Source organism: Lutra lutra, chromosome X, assembly GCF_902655055.1.
Source record: "Lutra lutra chromosome X, mLutLut1.2, whole genome shotgun sequence".
NCBI lineage: Eukaryota > Metazoa > Chordata > Mammalia > Carnivora > Mustelidae > Lutra > Lutra lutra.
The window spans coordinates 80,420,117-80,438,668 of record NC_062296.1 but is presented as its reverse complement, the minus strand read 5'-3'; positions in this window follow the sequence as shown (position 1 = coordinate 80,438,668).

Sequence of the window (18,552 nt, the reverse complement as noted above, 5' to 3'; positions counted from 1 at the left end):
CTTTGTTATTTCCTTCATTCTGTTTACTTTGTGTGGTCTTAGTTTGTTCTTTTTATAATTCCTTGAGATTTAAAGTTAGGTTGTTTATTAGAGATTTTCTTTTTTAACATAAGCATATATTGCTATAATCTTCCCTCTTAGCACTGCTTTTGCTGCATCCCATGAGTTTGGGTATGTTTCCATTTTCTTTTGTTTCAAATATTTTTTATTTTCCTTTTTATTTCTTCTTGACCCATTGGTTGTTTAAGAATGTATTGTTTAATTTCTATATATTTATGAAATTTCTACTTTTCCTCCTGTTATTTCTTGTTTCATATCATTTTGATCAGAAAAGATACTTGATATGACTAAATCTTTTTTTTAAGATTTTATTTATTTATTTGACAGACAGAGATCACAAGTAGGCAGAGAGGCAGGCAGAGAGAGGAAGAAGCAGGCTCCCCACCGAGCAGAGAGCCCGATGCGGGGCTCGATCCCAGGACCCTGGGATCATGACCTGAGCCGAAAGCAGAGGCTTTAACACACTGAGCCACCCAGGCACCCCTAAATCTTTTAAAATTAGTTAAGAAACACTGGGCACAATGAGGATTCAAAGTAGATATCATATTGCTTTGCAAAAAACATAAAGGTCTTATACATCTGAAAAAAATAAATAAAATGCATTAAGATTTATTTCATGAACTAACATATGATCTATCCTGAAGAATGTTCTATGTGCAGTTGAGAAGAATATTTAGTCTGCTACTGTTGAATAGAATGTGTATGTGTATCTGTGCATGTCTGTATATTCATATTGATATATGTCTGTCAGGACCGTTTGACCTAAGTATAATTCCCCAATGTTAGATGCTTATATATTTACAACTGTTATATCCTATAGATTAATTCACTCCTTTATAATTATATAATTACCTTGTCTCTTGTTACAGTTTTCAACTTAAATTCTATTTTGTGCGATATAAGTATAACTACTCTTGCTGTATTTTGGTTTCCATTTGTATGAAATGTGTTTCCCCATCAATTCACTCTGAATCCATGTGTGTCCTTGAAGCTGAATTGAGTCCCTTGTAGGCAGCAAATAGTTGAGTCCTGTGTTGTAATCCATTCAGCCATTGTATGTCATTGGACTGGAGAATTTAACCCATTTATATTTAATGTAATTATTGATAGGTATGAACTTACTATTACCATATTGTTAATTTTTTTCTGGCTGTTTGGTAGTGCATTTCTTCCACTCTTCCTCTCTTGCTATATTCCTTTGAGAAATAATGATTTTCTGGAGTGGTATACTTTGATTCCTTTCTTTTTATCTTGGGTATATTTACAATAGGTTTTTGTTTTGTTGCTTCTCTGAGGCTTACTTGAAAAATCTTATAGATAAAGCAATCTTTTTAAACACAATTTCAACTTAATTCTAATTGCATATGAAATTCTATCCCTTTACTCCTATTCCCATAATTTGTTTTTGATGTCACAATTCACACATTTTTGTATTGTGTATCCATTATGAAATTATGATAGCTGTATCTATTTTAATACTCTTGTTTTTTAATCTTTATAATAGAGTTAAGTGGTTAACATGCCACCATATGATGATATTAGAATGTTCTAAATTTAACTATCTATTAACCTTTTACTATTGTGGGGCTTTTTTTATGTTTTTATGTTACTAAGTAGCATCCTTTCATTTCAGCTTGAAGAACTCCTTCTACCATTTCTTATAAGGCAAGTGTAGGAGTGATGAACTCCTTCAATTTTTGTTTGGGAAAGTCTATTTTACCCAGTAAAGTTGTCTTTCAAAGATGAAGGTGAGGGGGCACCTGAGTGGTGCAGTCGGTTGAGAGTCCAACTCTTGGTTTGGGCTCAGGTCATGATCTCAGGGTCATGGGATTGAGCCCCACGTCAGGTTCTGTGCTCAGCCAGGAGTCTTCTTGAGATTCTCTCTCCTTCTCCCTCATGCTTGTGTGCATGCTCTCTCTCTCTCTAAAAGAAATAAATAGATCTTTTTTAAAAAGATTTTATTTGTCAGAGAGCGCACACACACAAGCAGGGGGAGAGGCAGGCAGAAGGAGAAGCATCCTCCTTGCCAAGCAAGGAGCCTGATGTGGGATTCAATCCCTGGACCTTGGGATCATGACCTGAGCCAGAGGCAGGCACCCAGGTATACCCAAATAGATCTTTTTTAAAAAAGGAAATGAAGATGAGAAATCCTTGGTTGGCATTTTTTTTCCTTCAGTGCTCTGAATATGTTGTCTCATTCTCTCCTCACCTGCAAGGTTTCTACTTAGAAATCTAGTGATTGCCTTATGAAGGTTCCCTCCTATGGGAATTTTTTCTCATTGCATTTAAATTTCTCTTTTCTTTGATTTTAGACAGTTGCACTATAAAGTGTCTTGCAGGAGATTTTTTTACACTGAAATTTTGGGGTGACCTATTAACTTAATGAACCTGGATATCCAAATATCTCCCCGGATTTGGGAAGTTCTGAGTCATAATTTCTTTAAATAAGCTTTCTGCTTCCTTTTCCCTTTCTTCTTCTTCTGGGACTCCAGTAATGGTATAGTTTATTTTCTTCAATGCTGTGTCTAAGTCACATAAGCTTTCTTCATTCCTTTTCATTCTTTTTTTCTTTTTGAATCTCTGAGTGGATTATTTCAAATGATATATCTTCAAATTCACTGACTCTTTCTTCTGCATGGTCTGGTCTGTTGTTTAATTCTTCAATTATTTAACTGTTGTTTAACTCTTTAATTCAGTTCAAATCACAGCCCAGCTCTAGTCAAGCAGCAGTTGCTAACAGTTCCTTCCTGGCCTGATAAAGTCTTCCAGGCCCAGAAAGCTAGGGAAAGTACTGATCAAAATCTCCCCAACAGTATCCCCATCTGTCTGCTTCATGATACTTGGAACACTCAACCAGGAAGTGTACTAAAACCCTCACTCACAAGCCCAGAACATGGTCTTGCTTAGATGCCCTCTATCTTGGCTCCTTAGGAAAGACACTTGGTAATTATTGATGGGATTATTTCCTGGCCTCTTATATTAATCCATGACATTGGGGTAACAGAAAAAAGCTTTAAGGGACACCTGCTATCTTTTTTATTTTTCATCTTTCTACCTTCCCCATTATGTAGATTTAAACAGCTCCTCTGCTCTAAGAAATGCAAAGAACAGAAGTGTCAGAGAAAAGAGGAACTACAAAATATTCAGCCTCTTTGAGGTTAGCAATCCTGCTTCTGAAAATTTATAAAAAGGAAATACTTCAACAGAAAAAAAAGCTGTTAGCAGATTTTCAATAAAGTATTACACATAATAGTAAAAATTTATAAATAATCTAAATGATATACAATATAAAAAATACTTGGTAATTTATAATACATCAGGTCAGTACAGTACTCTTAAGTTATTCACAATAATTATGAAGATTGTCTTAAAATGGAAATGTACATAGTAGAGTGATAAAAGCAGAATTCAAAATTGTATCTCTGCTGTTTGCCATCTGTTATAATATTATGAATATAAGGATAAGAAAAAACATGAGATAAAATGATATTTGATGCTTTAGCAGTATAGATTATGAGTTTTTAATTCAGAAGATCACCTAGTACTGTTAAGACTGAAGCATCAACAATGTGTCACCCCTGAATTTCAGTGTTACTGTAACATCACTTCTTTTGTTTCAGTTAGAACACCAATTAAAAACAAAGATAAAAGAACTGCGAAGAAATTCTGGGATTGCTGTTTTGAAATCCATTTTCATGCTATAATTCCTAGAGGTCAAGAACAATTTATGGAAACCAATGAGAATGAAGACACATTGGTCCAAAACCTATGGGATATGGCAAAGGTGGTCCTAAGGGGGAAATACATAGCCAGCCAACCTTCCCTCAAAAAAAATTGAAAAACCAGAGTATACCAGATCTCTTTACACCTTAAAGAACTGGAGAATCAACAACAAATTAAGCCAACCCCACACACAAGAAGGGAAATAATCATGATTAGAGCAGAGATCAATGAGATAGAAACTAGAGGTACAATAAAACACATCAACCAAGTGAGAAGGTGGTTTTTTGAAGGAATCAATAAGATCGATGAACCATTGGTCAAACTAATCCAAAAAGAGAGAGAGAGAGAGAGAGGACCCAAATTAATAAATTTATGAATGAAAAGGGAGAGATCATGACTAACACCAAGGAAATAGAAACAATCATCAGAAATTATTAACAACAGTTATATGCCAATAAGTTAAGCAACCTAGATGAAATGGATGCATTCCTAGAAACCCATAAACTTCCAAAACTGAATCAGGAAGAAATTGACAACCTGAATAGTCCTATATCTAGTAATGAGCTTGAAACAGTGATCCAAAACTCCCAAAAAACAAGAGCCCAGGACCTGACAGATTCCCTGGAGAATTCTACCAAACATCAAAGAAAAAATAATACCTATTCTCCTGAAGCTGTTTCAAAAGACAGAAACAGAAGGAAAACTTCCAGACTCTTTTTATAAAGCCAGAATTACCCTGATCCCCAAACCAGGAAAGACCCCACCAAAAAGGAGAACTTCAGACCAATATCCCTGATGAATATGGATGCTAAGATTCTCAACAAGATCCTAGCTAATAGGATCCAACAGTACATTAAAAAGACTATCCACCATGACCAGGTGGGATTTATCCATGGGATGCAAGGGTGGTTCGACATTCACAAATCAACCAATGTGAAGAACAAATCAATAAGGGAAGAGAGAAGAACTACATGGCCCTCTCAATTGATGCAGAAAAAGCATTTGCCAAGATAGAGCATCCATTCCTGATTAAAACTCGTCAAAGTATAGGGATAGAGGGAACATTCCCCAACTTCATAAAATCTATCTATGAAAAACCCACAGCAAATATCATCCTCAATGGGGAAAAGCTGACAGCAGGAACATGACAAGGATGCCTACTCTCACCACTCTTGTTCAACATAATATTAGAAGTCCTAGCAACTGCAATCATACAACAAAGAGATATAAAAGGTATTCAAATTGTCAAAAAAGAAGTCTAACTCTCTCTCTTCACAGAAGACATGATACTTTATATGGAAAACCCAAAAGACACTACCGCAAAACTACTAGAACTCATACAGCAATTCAGTAATGTGGCAGGATACAAAATCAATGTACAGAAATCTGTTGCTTTCTTATATACTAACAATGAAAAATAGAAAGGGAAATTAGAGAATCGATTCCATTTACTATAATACCAAGAACCATAAGATACCTGGGAATAAACATAACCAAAGAGGTAAAGGATCTGTACTTGAGGAACTACAGAACACTCATGAAAGAAATTGAAGAAGACAAAAAAGATAGAAGAGCATTCTATGCGCACGGGTGGGAAGAAAAAACATTGTTAAAATGTCTATACTGCCTAGAGCAATCTATACTTTTAATGCCATTCCGATCAAAATTCCACCGGTATTTTTCAAAGAGCTGGAGCAAATAATCCTAAAATTTGTATGGAATCAGAAGAGACCCCGAATTGCTAAGGAAATGTTGAAAAAGAAAAACAAAACTGGGGGCATCACGTTACCTGATTTCAAGCTTTACTACAAAGCTGTGATCACCAAGACAGCATGGTACTGGCATAAAAACAGACACATAGATGAGTGGAACAGAGTAGAGAGCCCAGATATGGACCCTCAACTCTATGGTCAAATAATCAACAAAGCAGGAAAAAATATACAGTGGAAAAAAGTCTCTTCAATAAATGGTGCTGGGGGTGCCTGGGTGGCTCAGTGGGTTAAGCCTCTGCCTTTGGCTCGGGTCATGATCCCAGGGTCCTGGGATCGAGTCCCACATCGGGCTCTCTGCTCGGCGGGGAGCCTGCCTCCCCCTCTCTCTCTGTGCCTGCCTCTCTGCCTACTTGTGATTTCTGTCTGTCAGATAAATAAATAAAATCTTTTAAAAAAATGAATAAATGGTGCTGGGAAAATTGGACAGCTATATGTAGAAGAACTAAACTCGACCATTCTCTTACACCGTATACAAAGATAACTTGAAATGGATAAAAGACCTCAATGTGAGACAGGAATCCATCAGAATCCTAGAGGAGAACATAGGCAGTAATCTCTTCGATATCAGCCACAGCAACTTCTTTCAAGATATGTCTCCAAAGGCAAAGGAAACAAAAGTGAAAATGAACTTTTGGGACTTCATCAAGATCAAAAGCTTCTGCACAGCAAAGGAAACAGTCAACAAAACAAAGAGGCAACCCACGGAATGGGAGAAGATATGTGCAAATGACAGTACAGACAAAAGGTTGATATCCAGGATCTATAAAGAACTTCTCAAACTCAACACACACAAAACAGATAATCATGTCAAAAAATGGGCAGAGGACATGAACAGACACTTCACCAATGAAGACATACAAATGGCTATCAGACACATGAAAAAATGTTCATCATCACTAGCCATCAGGGAGATTCAAATCAAAACCACAATGAATTCTGGTACACTGAAAAGAAATTTAAAAATTTTTTTTTAATTTTTTTTTTAAAAAACCACCACCTTGAGAGATTGAGATACCACCTTACACCAGTTAGAATGGCCAAAATTAACAAGACAGTAAACAAAAAGTGTTGGAGAAGATAAGGAGAAAGGGGAAACACTCTTACACTGTTGGTAGGAATGCAAGTTGGTGCAGCCACTTTGGAAAACAGTGTGATTAATTAAGAAATTAAAAATAGAGCTACCCTATGACCCTGCAATTGCACTACTGGGTATTTACCCCAAAGATACAGATGTCATGAAAAGAAGGGCCATCTGTACCCCAATGTTCATAGGAGCAATGGCCACAGTCACTAAACTGTGGAAAGAACCAAGATGCCCTTCAATGAATGAATGGATAAAGATATGGTCCATATAGACAATGGACTATTATGCTTCCATCAGAAAGGATGAATACATGGACAGGACTGGACTGGAGGAGATTATGTTGAGTGAAATAAGTCAAGCAGAGAGAGTCAATTATCATATGGCTTCACTTACTTGTGGGGCATAAGGAATAACACAGAAGACATTGGGAGATGGAGAGGAGAAGTGAGTTGGGGAAAACTGGAGGGGGATACAAACCATGAGAGACTGTGGACTCTGAGAAACAAACTGAGGATTTTGGAGGGGACGTGGGTGTGGGTTTGGGTGATCCTGGTGGTGGGTATTATGGAGGGCACGTATTGCATGGAGCACTGGGTGTGGTGCATAAACAATGACTTTTGGAACACTGAAAAAATTTAAATTAAATAAAGAATTTTGTCATCCAATGTTTAATCCTTTGTATAATTCAGCCAGTGTCTTATACACATTAACTGTTCTATAAATATTATTGAATCAAGAGGAAAAGAAAAACAAGGACGTCCAGGTGGCTCATTCAGTTGGGTGTCTGCCTTCAGCCTGGATCATGATCCCGGGGTCCTTGGACTGAGTCCCCCATCAGGCTCTTTGCTCAGCGGGGAGCCTGCTCCCCCTTCTGCCTGCCACTCCCCTGCTGTGCTTTCTCTGTCTGATGAATAAATAAATCTTTTTAAAAAGAGAGAGAGAAAAAAATCACTTACCCACCCCAGTCCACAAAAAATTGCAACAAAGTTGTGGAAAACAATCATATTAAAAGACTTAATCTAAAGGATCTGTCTGGATTGGCCTCTTCTAAAGATTCAGGTACAAGTAGGTTACTTTGGAGATGATCCCAGGAAGCTCCAGTAAGGGTGACAGAAAGTAAGACAGGGAAGGGAAAGAAAATAGAAGGTTCATTATTGAGCAGGTTACTGCTGTGCACAGCTGAGGCTCAAGCCTGCTGAGAAGCTCTGAGATACACTGTAGAACATGTTTCAGAATTATCCTAGCAAAGGGTGAAGAAGCTATAGAATTTTCCCACCAACTTCTCATCTATCATTTGTTGAGGGCTGCTTCTGAGACATTAACTTGTCCTGCACATGGGCTGAGCATTATCCCACCAGAAACAAAACCCATGGGCAGAAAATAGCACGTGTCCCTATTGGGAAGCCGATATTTGTGTTTATAGGAATCAGCAATGTGTGCTGAGGGGCTATAGGATAGAGGTGATGACCACATCTGCCATATGGGCTATATGACAGATGCTCAAACAGAGAGATGACTTCAGTTGCAGAGAAAATAGAGTTTCAACTAATCCTTAAAGGAAAAACAGGATGTGGATGGGAATAATCTCCATTTCAGAAGGCTCCTGGGATATGTGAATTTATCAACACCACATCTAGCCCTTGATAGGTACTCAGAAAACATTAGTTTCAATCCTCTCCCCAGTCAAGAATATGGAGAGCCTTGAAATTGCTGTTCTAGAAGTGTCCTAACACTGTAAGTGGTAGAATGGAGAAGGTAGTGTGTAAATCAAGTCCTAGGGCTGGGTATGTACAAGTGGCACTCAATAGATGAGAAGTAAAGAGAGTTAGTTGAAGCAAGTCTCTTTGTGGCACCAAATTTCCAGTGAAACAGAGTTGAAGAAGAGACTATGGCAAAGAGGAGTAATGAAGACATGGGGGCTGACTGCAATGTCAAAACAAACTCCATCAGAAACATTTGGAGAGGTTTGTGTTAACCTAGCTTATAAACTGTGTTCCCTTTACATGTGAAGGAAAAACGACCCTTGCCCACCAAGAAGAGAACAAAGGGGATACAGAGGCCATGGTGGTATCAAGTGACAACATGATCCTTAGTTTTCCTACTGAGAAGCTTGGAAAGTGCCCCTGCCCAACCCTCAGCCACCTACTCACATCTGAACCAACACTCAGAAGGGACTTGGTGGTTACTAGGGCCATCTTCTCCAAAGCTTTGACAACCCAGAAACCAATATGAGGATCAGCTCAACAAGGAAACCCAAATCATGGTCACTTCACAGTGATCAGACCCTTGCTGCATCTATAGCAATCCTGGCCCTTGTGTTGGGCAGGAAGAAAGAGGATGGGTGCTACAGTGAGTCAGAATTCCAGGGGAAAATACTGAGTGAGGAAGCAGTGAAGGCCTTCTTAATAGCTAGCTTTCTGAGCCAGAACTGAAAATCAGAGCCCTTAGGTTATGGATACTGGATTTTACATACTTGTGACAGTAGCTGTTGCATGCATTTGTGTGTGTGTGTGTGTGTGTGTGCGCACAAAAAGACCAAGGCAAATGTTTCAGGGACTCAGGAGAGTACATTATGTCCTCCCTAATTCTAATTCTTGGTGACTCTTGTTAATAATTTTTACTTGAGATCCAGTGAAAAGAGCCCTGGACATATCATCAGGTTGGATTCAAACCCCATTCCAACTGTGCTACTCCATTTTAGATATACCAGTCTAGACAACTTAGTCAGTCTTTCACCTGTAAAACAGTGTTATCATGAGGCTTAATGATAAACACTAACCTAATCACCACCATGTGTCAGGCATTGCTCTAGTTGTTCTTTCCAGATTCACCACAACCCTGTTGGATAGGTACTAATATTACTACCCTTTGTGCAGATGAAGAAATGAGGTGCAGAGAGGGCATGCAATTTGCCCAAGGTCATACAGCTATTAAGTAGCAGAAACAAGGCTCCAGGGCCTACACTTTTAACCATCATGCTCTATCACCTCCAGGAGGTGAAAGTGCCTGGCAAACATAGAGGTGAGACTCAATAATTTCCATTCACATTTAATATCTTGAAAAATAAAGTGGTACAGTGATGAGCATTTGGGCTTTAGAGTTAGACTAACTGGAATTCTGTTTAATTGCTGTGTGATCCTGGGGCAATACCTCATCTGTTTGAGCCTCAGTTTCCTAAAAGTGAAACTGGAATCATAATCCCTATGTCAGAAGGTGGCTAGGTTATGGATGCTCAGATAAATGCTAGTTTTAATCCTCTCCCTAATTGGGTATATGCATAGACCCTTGAAATTGCTTCTCTATGCGGTCCTAACACTCCTCTATGAGGTCTTAACAAACCTTTGCCCCTTCTAATAAGCCAAAGGGGCAAACAAACAGGACAAACAGAAGTCATCAGTGTAGTATCTCAGGTTCTCTCTGAAAATTTCTTGGGATTTTTCCTGATAGAACAAAAATTAGACACAAAAGATATTGAGGGAGACCTCCATCCCTAAATGTAATAAATGACACCAAATAAGACAGACTGAGCAGCCACAGGGTGGTAGGCATCTTGTTCATATAATCAGCTGGTAGTCCGCCAAATTCCCCTTTCTCTGACTAAACCTACTACACAATTTACTTAACTTCTAAAAAACTATGGAACACTTCACTAAGAGCATTTTTAAAAAATTTTATCTTAAATCCCAAATACTTTAAGATAAATTCACTTCCTTCTCTCATCTTAGGGTAGTAAAATTATTATTTAATTCCTGGAAAAGCCTGAGTTTCTCCTCCTTGCCCTCACCTCTACCGACACATTTTTACCAATTAGTATTTACTGTAGAGTGGGCCTATTGTAGCACTGCATCCAGTAAAGCTTTTTACTAAACTATTTTCTTGAGAGCACAGCATCTCACCAGGGAGGAAGTAACTCCCAAGCCCTTTTCTTCTATTAGAATGTAAATCATAAGAGCAAATTTGCACTAACAGAAATACCCTACAGGTTAAGTTGCTTATACCTTACTAGAAATCATTATAAAACCCAGATCAAATCTGTCAGCTTTGGGGTACAATTCTAAGACTTAAGAGAAATTAATGGGCAATATTTTCAATGTCTCCCTGAACTCCCAAAGCAATATCTCAGGCAACTATAAAAATCCATGGAATTAATTTCATCATCAAAATCAAAGCTGCTGCATTAATAATTAACTTAGCAAATTTCAAAGCCATCTCAACTGTGCTTACAAATCTAGCACAGACTGAGATCTAACCTGAAACACAATTCAATATTCCAAACTATGAACCAAATGCTGATAGAGCATGAAAGTGGTGACCTACATATACCTAGTTACATTAAATATAATTCTCCTCATCATCACCATCATATTGTCCTCTGCATGAGAAGCTGACACCTACTGACCCACTTTAAGTAAACTGTGCTCTTGAAATACTTTATCAGAGTGATGAACTTGCTCCACATAGCTTCACATAATTCCAGTTCTGATCAACATTTTCAAGGACACTATCCAGGGTTAAGTGAGCAAGGCACTTAAGTGGCCAAGAACTAAAAGAAAACCAACAGTTTCACCTGAGAATTAAACCCATTACCCTAATCTCATAAGCATCTAAGCAGTTATGGCAAATCAGTCAGAAATCAGCAACACAACTATTACGGAGCTCCTCAAGCATAACCTAAGGATGCTGAAGAAAGCTGGATGAAAGATATACTACTTATCACTCATTATTAGCTCATAGCTGTGACTGGAACCATGTATTTAATCACAGGCTACTAAAAAAATAACAGGACAAGAGATGATCCTTGAATTTATTGAGGGATTTAAATTTATGGCTTAAGAGAATGAAAATCACATACTTCCCCTAGGAAACAAAGTGCTTGTCTATCTCAAGTAAAGATGAGCATATTTTCTCCAACCTGGTAAGACCAGGCTTCAGGATAGCTCACTATGTTACAGTGGGTATATTAGTTTCTTAGGGCTGCTGTAATAAAATGCCACAAACTTGATGGCTTAATACAATAGAAATTTATTCTCTCATAGATCTGAAGGCAAGGAGCCTGAAAGCAAGATGTCAGTAGGATGTCAGTAGGACCATGCCTCCTATGAAGGCTCTAGAGAATTCTTGCTCTTCTTAGTTTCTGATGGCTCTCAGCAACCCCTGGAGTTCTTTTCAGTTGTAGTTGCATCACTCCACCCACTGTCTCCACTGTTCCATGGCCTCTTCTCCACGTGTCTATGGGTGTTCACTTTCTATCTTATAAGGATACCAGCCACTGGATTTAGGGCTCACTCTAATCCAAGATGACTTCATCTTGACTAGTTATATCTACAAAAACCCCATTCCCAAATAAGGTCACATTCTGAGGTTCTGGGTGAGTGTGAATTTCTGGAGGACACTATTCAACCCACTACAGTAGGTGTTCTCAATTTGCCAAAGAGTAATAGCTCTTACCAAACTGATCTCCCATAAGGCTTCTTGGTTCTGCTTAAGGTTGGAAACTGCAAACTGTTTTCCTTCTAAGTCTCTAAACTCAACTATAATCTGACAATTTGCAAACAATGTCCAATTCAAAATAATGTAAATGTATGTGTAGTTTTTACCTTCTTTTATTTGCTAAGACATCTTAACTCTAGATAAAAGTTAAAACTGACACAGAAAACAGCAAAAGCAGCAATTTAAAAGTATGAATCCTTTTGAAAAATTTAATAGAACATTAACTGATTCTAGTCAAAGAAGAAGGTAATTCTTATGTTCACCAACAACTCTAGAGGAGTGGTTTTCCAAGTGTGATCCCCAAAACATTAGCATCAGTACCAGCTGGAAGCTCCTTAGAAATGAAGAATCTCACTCCCCACCCTAGATCCACTGAATGAAGATCTTCATTCTAACATTATTTTCCAGGTGATTCATATGCTCTGTTCTAAAACTCTGATGCCAAAAGTAAAAGAAGTCTAACCCTCCCATGTAATTCCATACTATCTGGCAGGAATGAGTATTTGTTTTGCTGAGGGTTGATAGGGAATGTTAAACACACACACACACACACACACACACACACACACACACACACTGGTCCTTTGCCTTCCCACAGAGCGTCAGAAGCTTTCCAAACGAACAAGCTGTTTCCATGACATCAAACCAATAATTTGAAGCAGAGATACCAACCATCCAGGAGTGTGATAGCACAATGCACCGTTTCATATATATTTTATTTGCGTTCTGGGTCTCAAACATCTCCTCCTTGAGAAAAGAAATCCTTGTGAAAAAACTGATATTTACAGCAACACTATAAATGACAAATGTGTCACCCTTTCTTCTGTAAGTAGGGCACTCTGAATGATTCCTGTTAAATCATGGTTAATTAATCTGAGATGATAATACGAATGACTAGTAAAATAATTATACGATTATGAGTAGATGTTCTCTCTGTCTAGTGAATGTTTTCCTTCTCCCCCCACCCACAGTTCCAGGCCATTTTATTCTTAATATATTCTTAAAGTCAATTTCTTCTTTGCTGTGCACATACATTTTTCTCTCACTCCTCTGAACAAATAATGGAAAAATCCTCCCTTTGCCTCATTTTTACTTAACAATATCCTGACATGAGAGAGACAGATTCAGGAATGTGACTATAAGAAATCCACCTGCACTAACAGCAGCCTGGAAAGATAATGAATCAAGCCCTGGCCTCTCCCTAAAAATCCTGCCTTAACTGTTATCTCCACAATTTTTCTAAGGTAATTTACCCAACCAACAAATTTCAAGGGGAACCCACAGTGTGCTTAATGTCAACCAGTTTCAAAATAGCCAAGTTGCTTTGTACAGGGAACAAACCAAATTCAAATGTGCGGAAAGGAACCATGTGTAACGAGGACGATTAAATAAGCACATACTCAATAGAGCTTGCAGCCACAGAACTACAGGCTCAGATGCAAACCAGTTTCACTGTGGAAGGTTCAGACAGGAGCTGTTAGGAATTCTTCACAGCATTTTCTAGCCCATGACACCTACTAGGCTTTCGCCCACCTGCTCACACACCAAGTAAAATGCGAGAAAAAGAGCGTTGCTTGAATGCATAATGCCCAAATGCTTAAGGCAACGAGATGTCTGAATTGGAAGGGTTCAGCCCATTTCTTGCTCCTATGCTCCTGGGACTTAGCCATTCAATCCCAGGACTACAGGGTATGAATCATTGCCATAAATCACCTTTGATTTCAAAATATATAAGGAGAGTTTATGGGGAAAAAAACAAGGTGACATTCTCTCCACAACCTTCAAGAACTGGCTGTGTGACAAGAACCAGCGCCAGGGGAACCTAGCCATCGGAAGGAAGAAGCAGCCCAGAAAATCCCTTTGAGACAGACGGAGGGATAACAGGCAACAGGAGAAAGGAGCCTGGAGTGAAGTGGGGACTGACAAAATTATGCTGAGCTTAGAGCTCAACCAGCTGCCTCTCCAGTGTTGAAGTTTCTCAAGGAGGCACATAGGCCGCATTTTCCACACGGTGTTACAGCCAGCTCCCATCTTCCCTCTCCAGGAAGTTGTGGCCTGTGTCTGTTTTGCTCACTTCAGCACTGGGCATAGTGATAGACATACAGTAAAAGCAAATATATAACTGTTGATACAAGGAACAAATCAATCAAATTATTGATTAATTAATGGGACAAAAATTTCTCAGCACAGTTTATCAAATACTATTTTTAGAGAATTATTATGAAGTAATACCAGTGGTCATCTGGGAGGTATGGGGAAGGATTTGTTTCCCTAGATAAAATAAAACCACATATTGAAATGTAAGAAAAATATAAAATCTCATTAAAGGAAATGGCTGTGTTTTCCTAACAAGTAATAAATAAAATGCTATATACAATGTAAGTTGAAACATCTGTAAGAAATTCAGTCAGGATTGGTTTTGAGTTTTCCTCAATAATTTATCCTTCTACAGTGCAGCTGAACAGAAAAGACAGGCCAGAGTTATTGAGCTTTTATCAAAGTCCCTACTCCACACCTTGACTCTGTATTATACAATAATGTTCAGCTTTTCCTGGTTCCTCAGATTCAAGCACATCATGGAAGTTGAAGTGGTGAGGAGTGAATTTCCCTGGATGGATGAACCAAGCAGGTTTATGAACCAGCACGCAGTAACAATCAGCTAACATACAAAAAGAAAATACTAGAAGAAAATACAGACTAGAATATATCAAAGAGTCTGGGAAAGAGGCATGTTTTTGGCATGACCACACACAGTAGACCTCTAAGGAGGAGTAATGTTGACAATGTAATAGGTCTGATTGTCTTACTATGTAAGAAATCTTAAGCTCTTTGGCTATCTTGACTCCATGCCCCCGTCCCAGACCCAGTCAGCATTTATAACAGAATAGATGGACCTAAATAACTCATACCCACCCCCAGAAGATGGAGAAAAAGCAGGACATTGTATGGGGGGAGGTGGACGCCTGACGCTCCTTCCAGCACTAAAATCCTTTTGGAACCTGGATTGCCCAGGCCAAAAAAAGGCTTTAGACACAAAAACACACTATATTAAAGTGCCGTGCTTCTCTAATCCCTCCCTAATACCTTCCCAAAGTTGGACACTTCCAAGGGGTACCCCACATGGGCTCTGCATTTGTTTTCTCTTCTACTCTCCCTATGGGAGCTCAGCCATGGGGACTATCAGAACTCATGTCTTAGGCTCTTCTGCTCACTGCAAATCAAAGAGTTCACCTCCTCCCCCTGCCACAGGGACAACAGTCATAACTCTTGCCCAAGCCACAGTGTTGTAGCAGAAAGCAGCCAGTGCCTTGACAGTAGAGTCTCTTGCTCTTACCATTCCTCCCACTCCAGCACCTGAGGGCTTTCTCTTAGCCTATGGGAGAGGCAGGAGGGAAATGCCCAGGAGCAATTCTCAGCCAGTATTGATTCAATTCAATTCAATTCAACAAATCCCCTAGCTTCCTTGCCCCTTCGGTGGGATAACTTGGAGGTGTGCTTTTTTTTCTTAGTCTCTCAAAGACACCCAGCAAGATTGAGCTTCAGTTAGCCACGTGGTGACCTGCCTGATGGTGTACCCTTTATTGGCATTTGTTACCAAATATGCTTTTGCATTTGTAGCACAGGGTTGTTTCCAAGCAAAGAACAATTGCTTTTGCTCCATGTGCTATTACACCGTGAATGAAGGGGGAAGTGCGGCAGATACAGGAGAGCCTGCCTGTATCACCTCAGGCCTTACCATTGTCCTGCACTCCTGGCCCACTGCTGACTACCAACAGCTGCAACTCTCCACCTGCAAGTTTTCACTGACACCCAGAGCCCACTTTGCTACCTGAAGTATGCTGGAAATGGCAGGGAATGGATGCCCTCAGAAGCAGCCCTCAGCCAATGACTGGATGAGATAGCTCTGAAGCCCCTCCTCCCTTACTGGTTGCCAGTGTTTGCCGGGCAATTACACAAGATGTTAACTCATTTGATACACACACCCTCCTTCCTCACTTCCCTGCTCTCCTGTCTCCTGTCAGGACTTCCCAGGATCACCTCCCAGATTAATGTCTTGTACTATAATCCTTGCCTCAGAGTCTGCTTCGAGGGCAAGGTCAGCTAAGATAGGGAAGAGACACAATTCCCAATGTTTGGATCTCTAAGTGGCAAATAAGAAACCAGAGGACATAAACCCTTATTAAGTCTCCAAATTCTGTTTCCTAAAATTTCCTAAAAAGTAAAGGCAAAATGAAGTTGGTTGGGGTCCAAAGGCCTCAGGTTTCTTGACAAAAAATTAAATTTAAAGGAACATTTCTGGGACGCCTGGGTGGCTCAGTGGGTTAAGCCGCTGCCTTCGGCTCGGGTCATGATCTCAGAGTCCTGGGATCGAGCCCCGCATCGGGCTCTCTGCTCAGCAGGGAGCCTGCTTCCTCCTCTCTCTCTGCCTCTCTGCCTGCTTGTGATCTCTCTGTCAAATAAATAAATAAAATCTTTAAAAAAAATAAAAATAAAAATAAAGGTACATTTCTGAGCCCCATATTAGATTACCAAATATTCTCATCTACTCTGATCCATCAGCACTTTCTCTTAGGTCTGTTCCACAGAATTTGATGGGCCTCTGAAAGAACAATGCCTAGTCGATCTTCTAAAATCTTCAAGTAGTAGTCAACACACACTTAGAAAACATTAAATTACTGCATCCATTTGTTCTTCACCTTTCAGACTCAACTTTAATAAGAATAACCATAATGTTGGGGCACCTGGGTGGCTCAGTCAGTTAAACACCTGACTCTTGATTTCAGCTCAGGTCATGATCTCAAGGTCATAAGATCAAGCCCCTCATCGAGCACTGTGCCGGGCATGGAGCCTGCTTGGAATTCTCTCTCCCCTTCTGCCTCTCCTCCTCCCCCATGCTCTCTAGAAAAATAAATAACCATAACATCTTTTATTCTTATTATAAAAGAGCCTCACTGAGGATAAAGTGAAAAACGCTGAATAATGGGGAAAAAAATTCCATCACCAAAGAAATCCACCATTAAATTTTGATGTTATTTTCTTCTATTCTTGTGTGTGTGTGTGTGTGTGCATTGCAAAATTAGGATCATTCCATATAATATTTTAGATATATATAGTGACAGTTCTCATTTGCCATTATCATTAGTGCTAGAAACTCATGAATCATATCAAATCACCAAATAAAACATAATTTTAGTTTTCTTTTTTAATCTCTTCTGTCTCCTCTACTTTAATAAAACCTCTTACATGAACTGTTTTTAACCTAAGCAGACCGACTTAAACGTAACAACCTTTTCCTTCTCTGCCCATCTTTCTAAAAACTGTTAATGACCAGTGAATTGGTCAATCGACAGGTGAGAGCAGAGCAAAGGGACAGAGGCCAAGCTGATGGAGACGATAACCAGCATCAGATAATCAAGGTTGATTGTACATTTACTTTCCCATGAATGTCTAAAGCTGTGAAAGGCAATTACCAAGTGCATTAAGTGAAGAGAGTTCTACATTGCTTCTTTTTGTTGTTTATGATCATCTGTTGAGCTGTTAGGGACTGCTTTCTTAGAGTCATTTGTAATCAGTACATACAAGGAAGAAGGTCCCCAAGAGGTGTGTCTCTGAATTTGGTAAAAGGTAGAAAATATACCCTCTGAAATAACAGTTAATACGAGCTAGCATATAAATGTTAGATGCCTCCCCAACAGATAACTCCATCTAAAAGATAACTTCTAAAGACACTGGTTGCTGACAAAGGAGAATGATCTTCTAAATCTCATAAAGAGGCTTGGGTTCTTCCCCAAAATGAAATCAGAAATATAACTACTGGCAGATAAACTACAGCCTTGGAAACCAACTTCTCTGAAATGAGGAAATATATATAGGCAGAAAATTGTGATAATCAAAAAGGGAGGGAGTAGGAGCCCTGTGATGAAAACTAACACTTATTGAATACTATGTGTGCGTTTGGCCTAGGTGCTTTATATCAGTTAAGCTTCAAATATGCCATCAAACCTACTTTAGTGTTTCCACTTTACAGATACAGAAACTGAGGCCTCAGAGAGATTAGGTAATAAACAGCTGGTAGGTATAAGAGCTGGCATTCCAACCCAAGACTGCCTTATTCTAAAATGTTGGGCAATAAAATGTCACTGTTTATTAGAAATATTTCCAGCAAGAGAATGCCTTGATTCTATTAATCTATCATGGGTATATAGACTGAAATCATTTTACAAACAGCTGCAAAACATGACGGAAGCATTCCCTAAATCCATTCAATTCCTGCTACTTACCAAGAAAACGTGACTGATGACCTCTGGACTGAGCATACCCATATAAATTACTGCAAGCCATTATTTTGCAGAGATAGTTCACAATGCAAATTGATAAACTGGCAATTTATGACTTGAATTAGTGTAGAAGACACTGGATTTG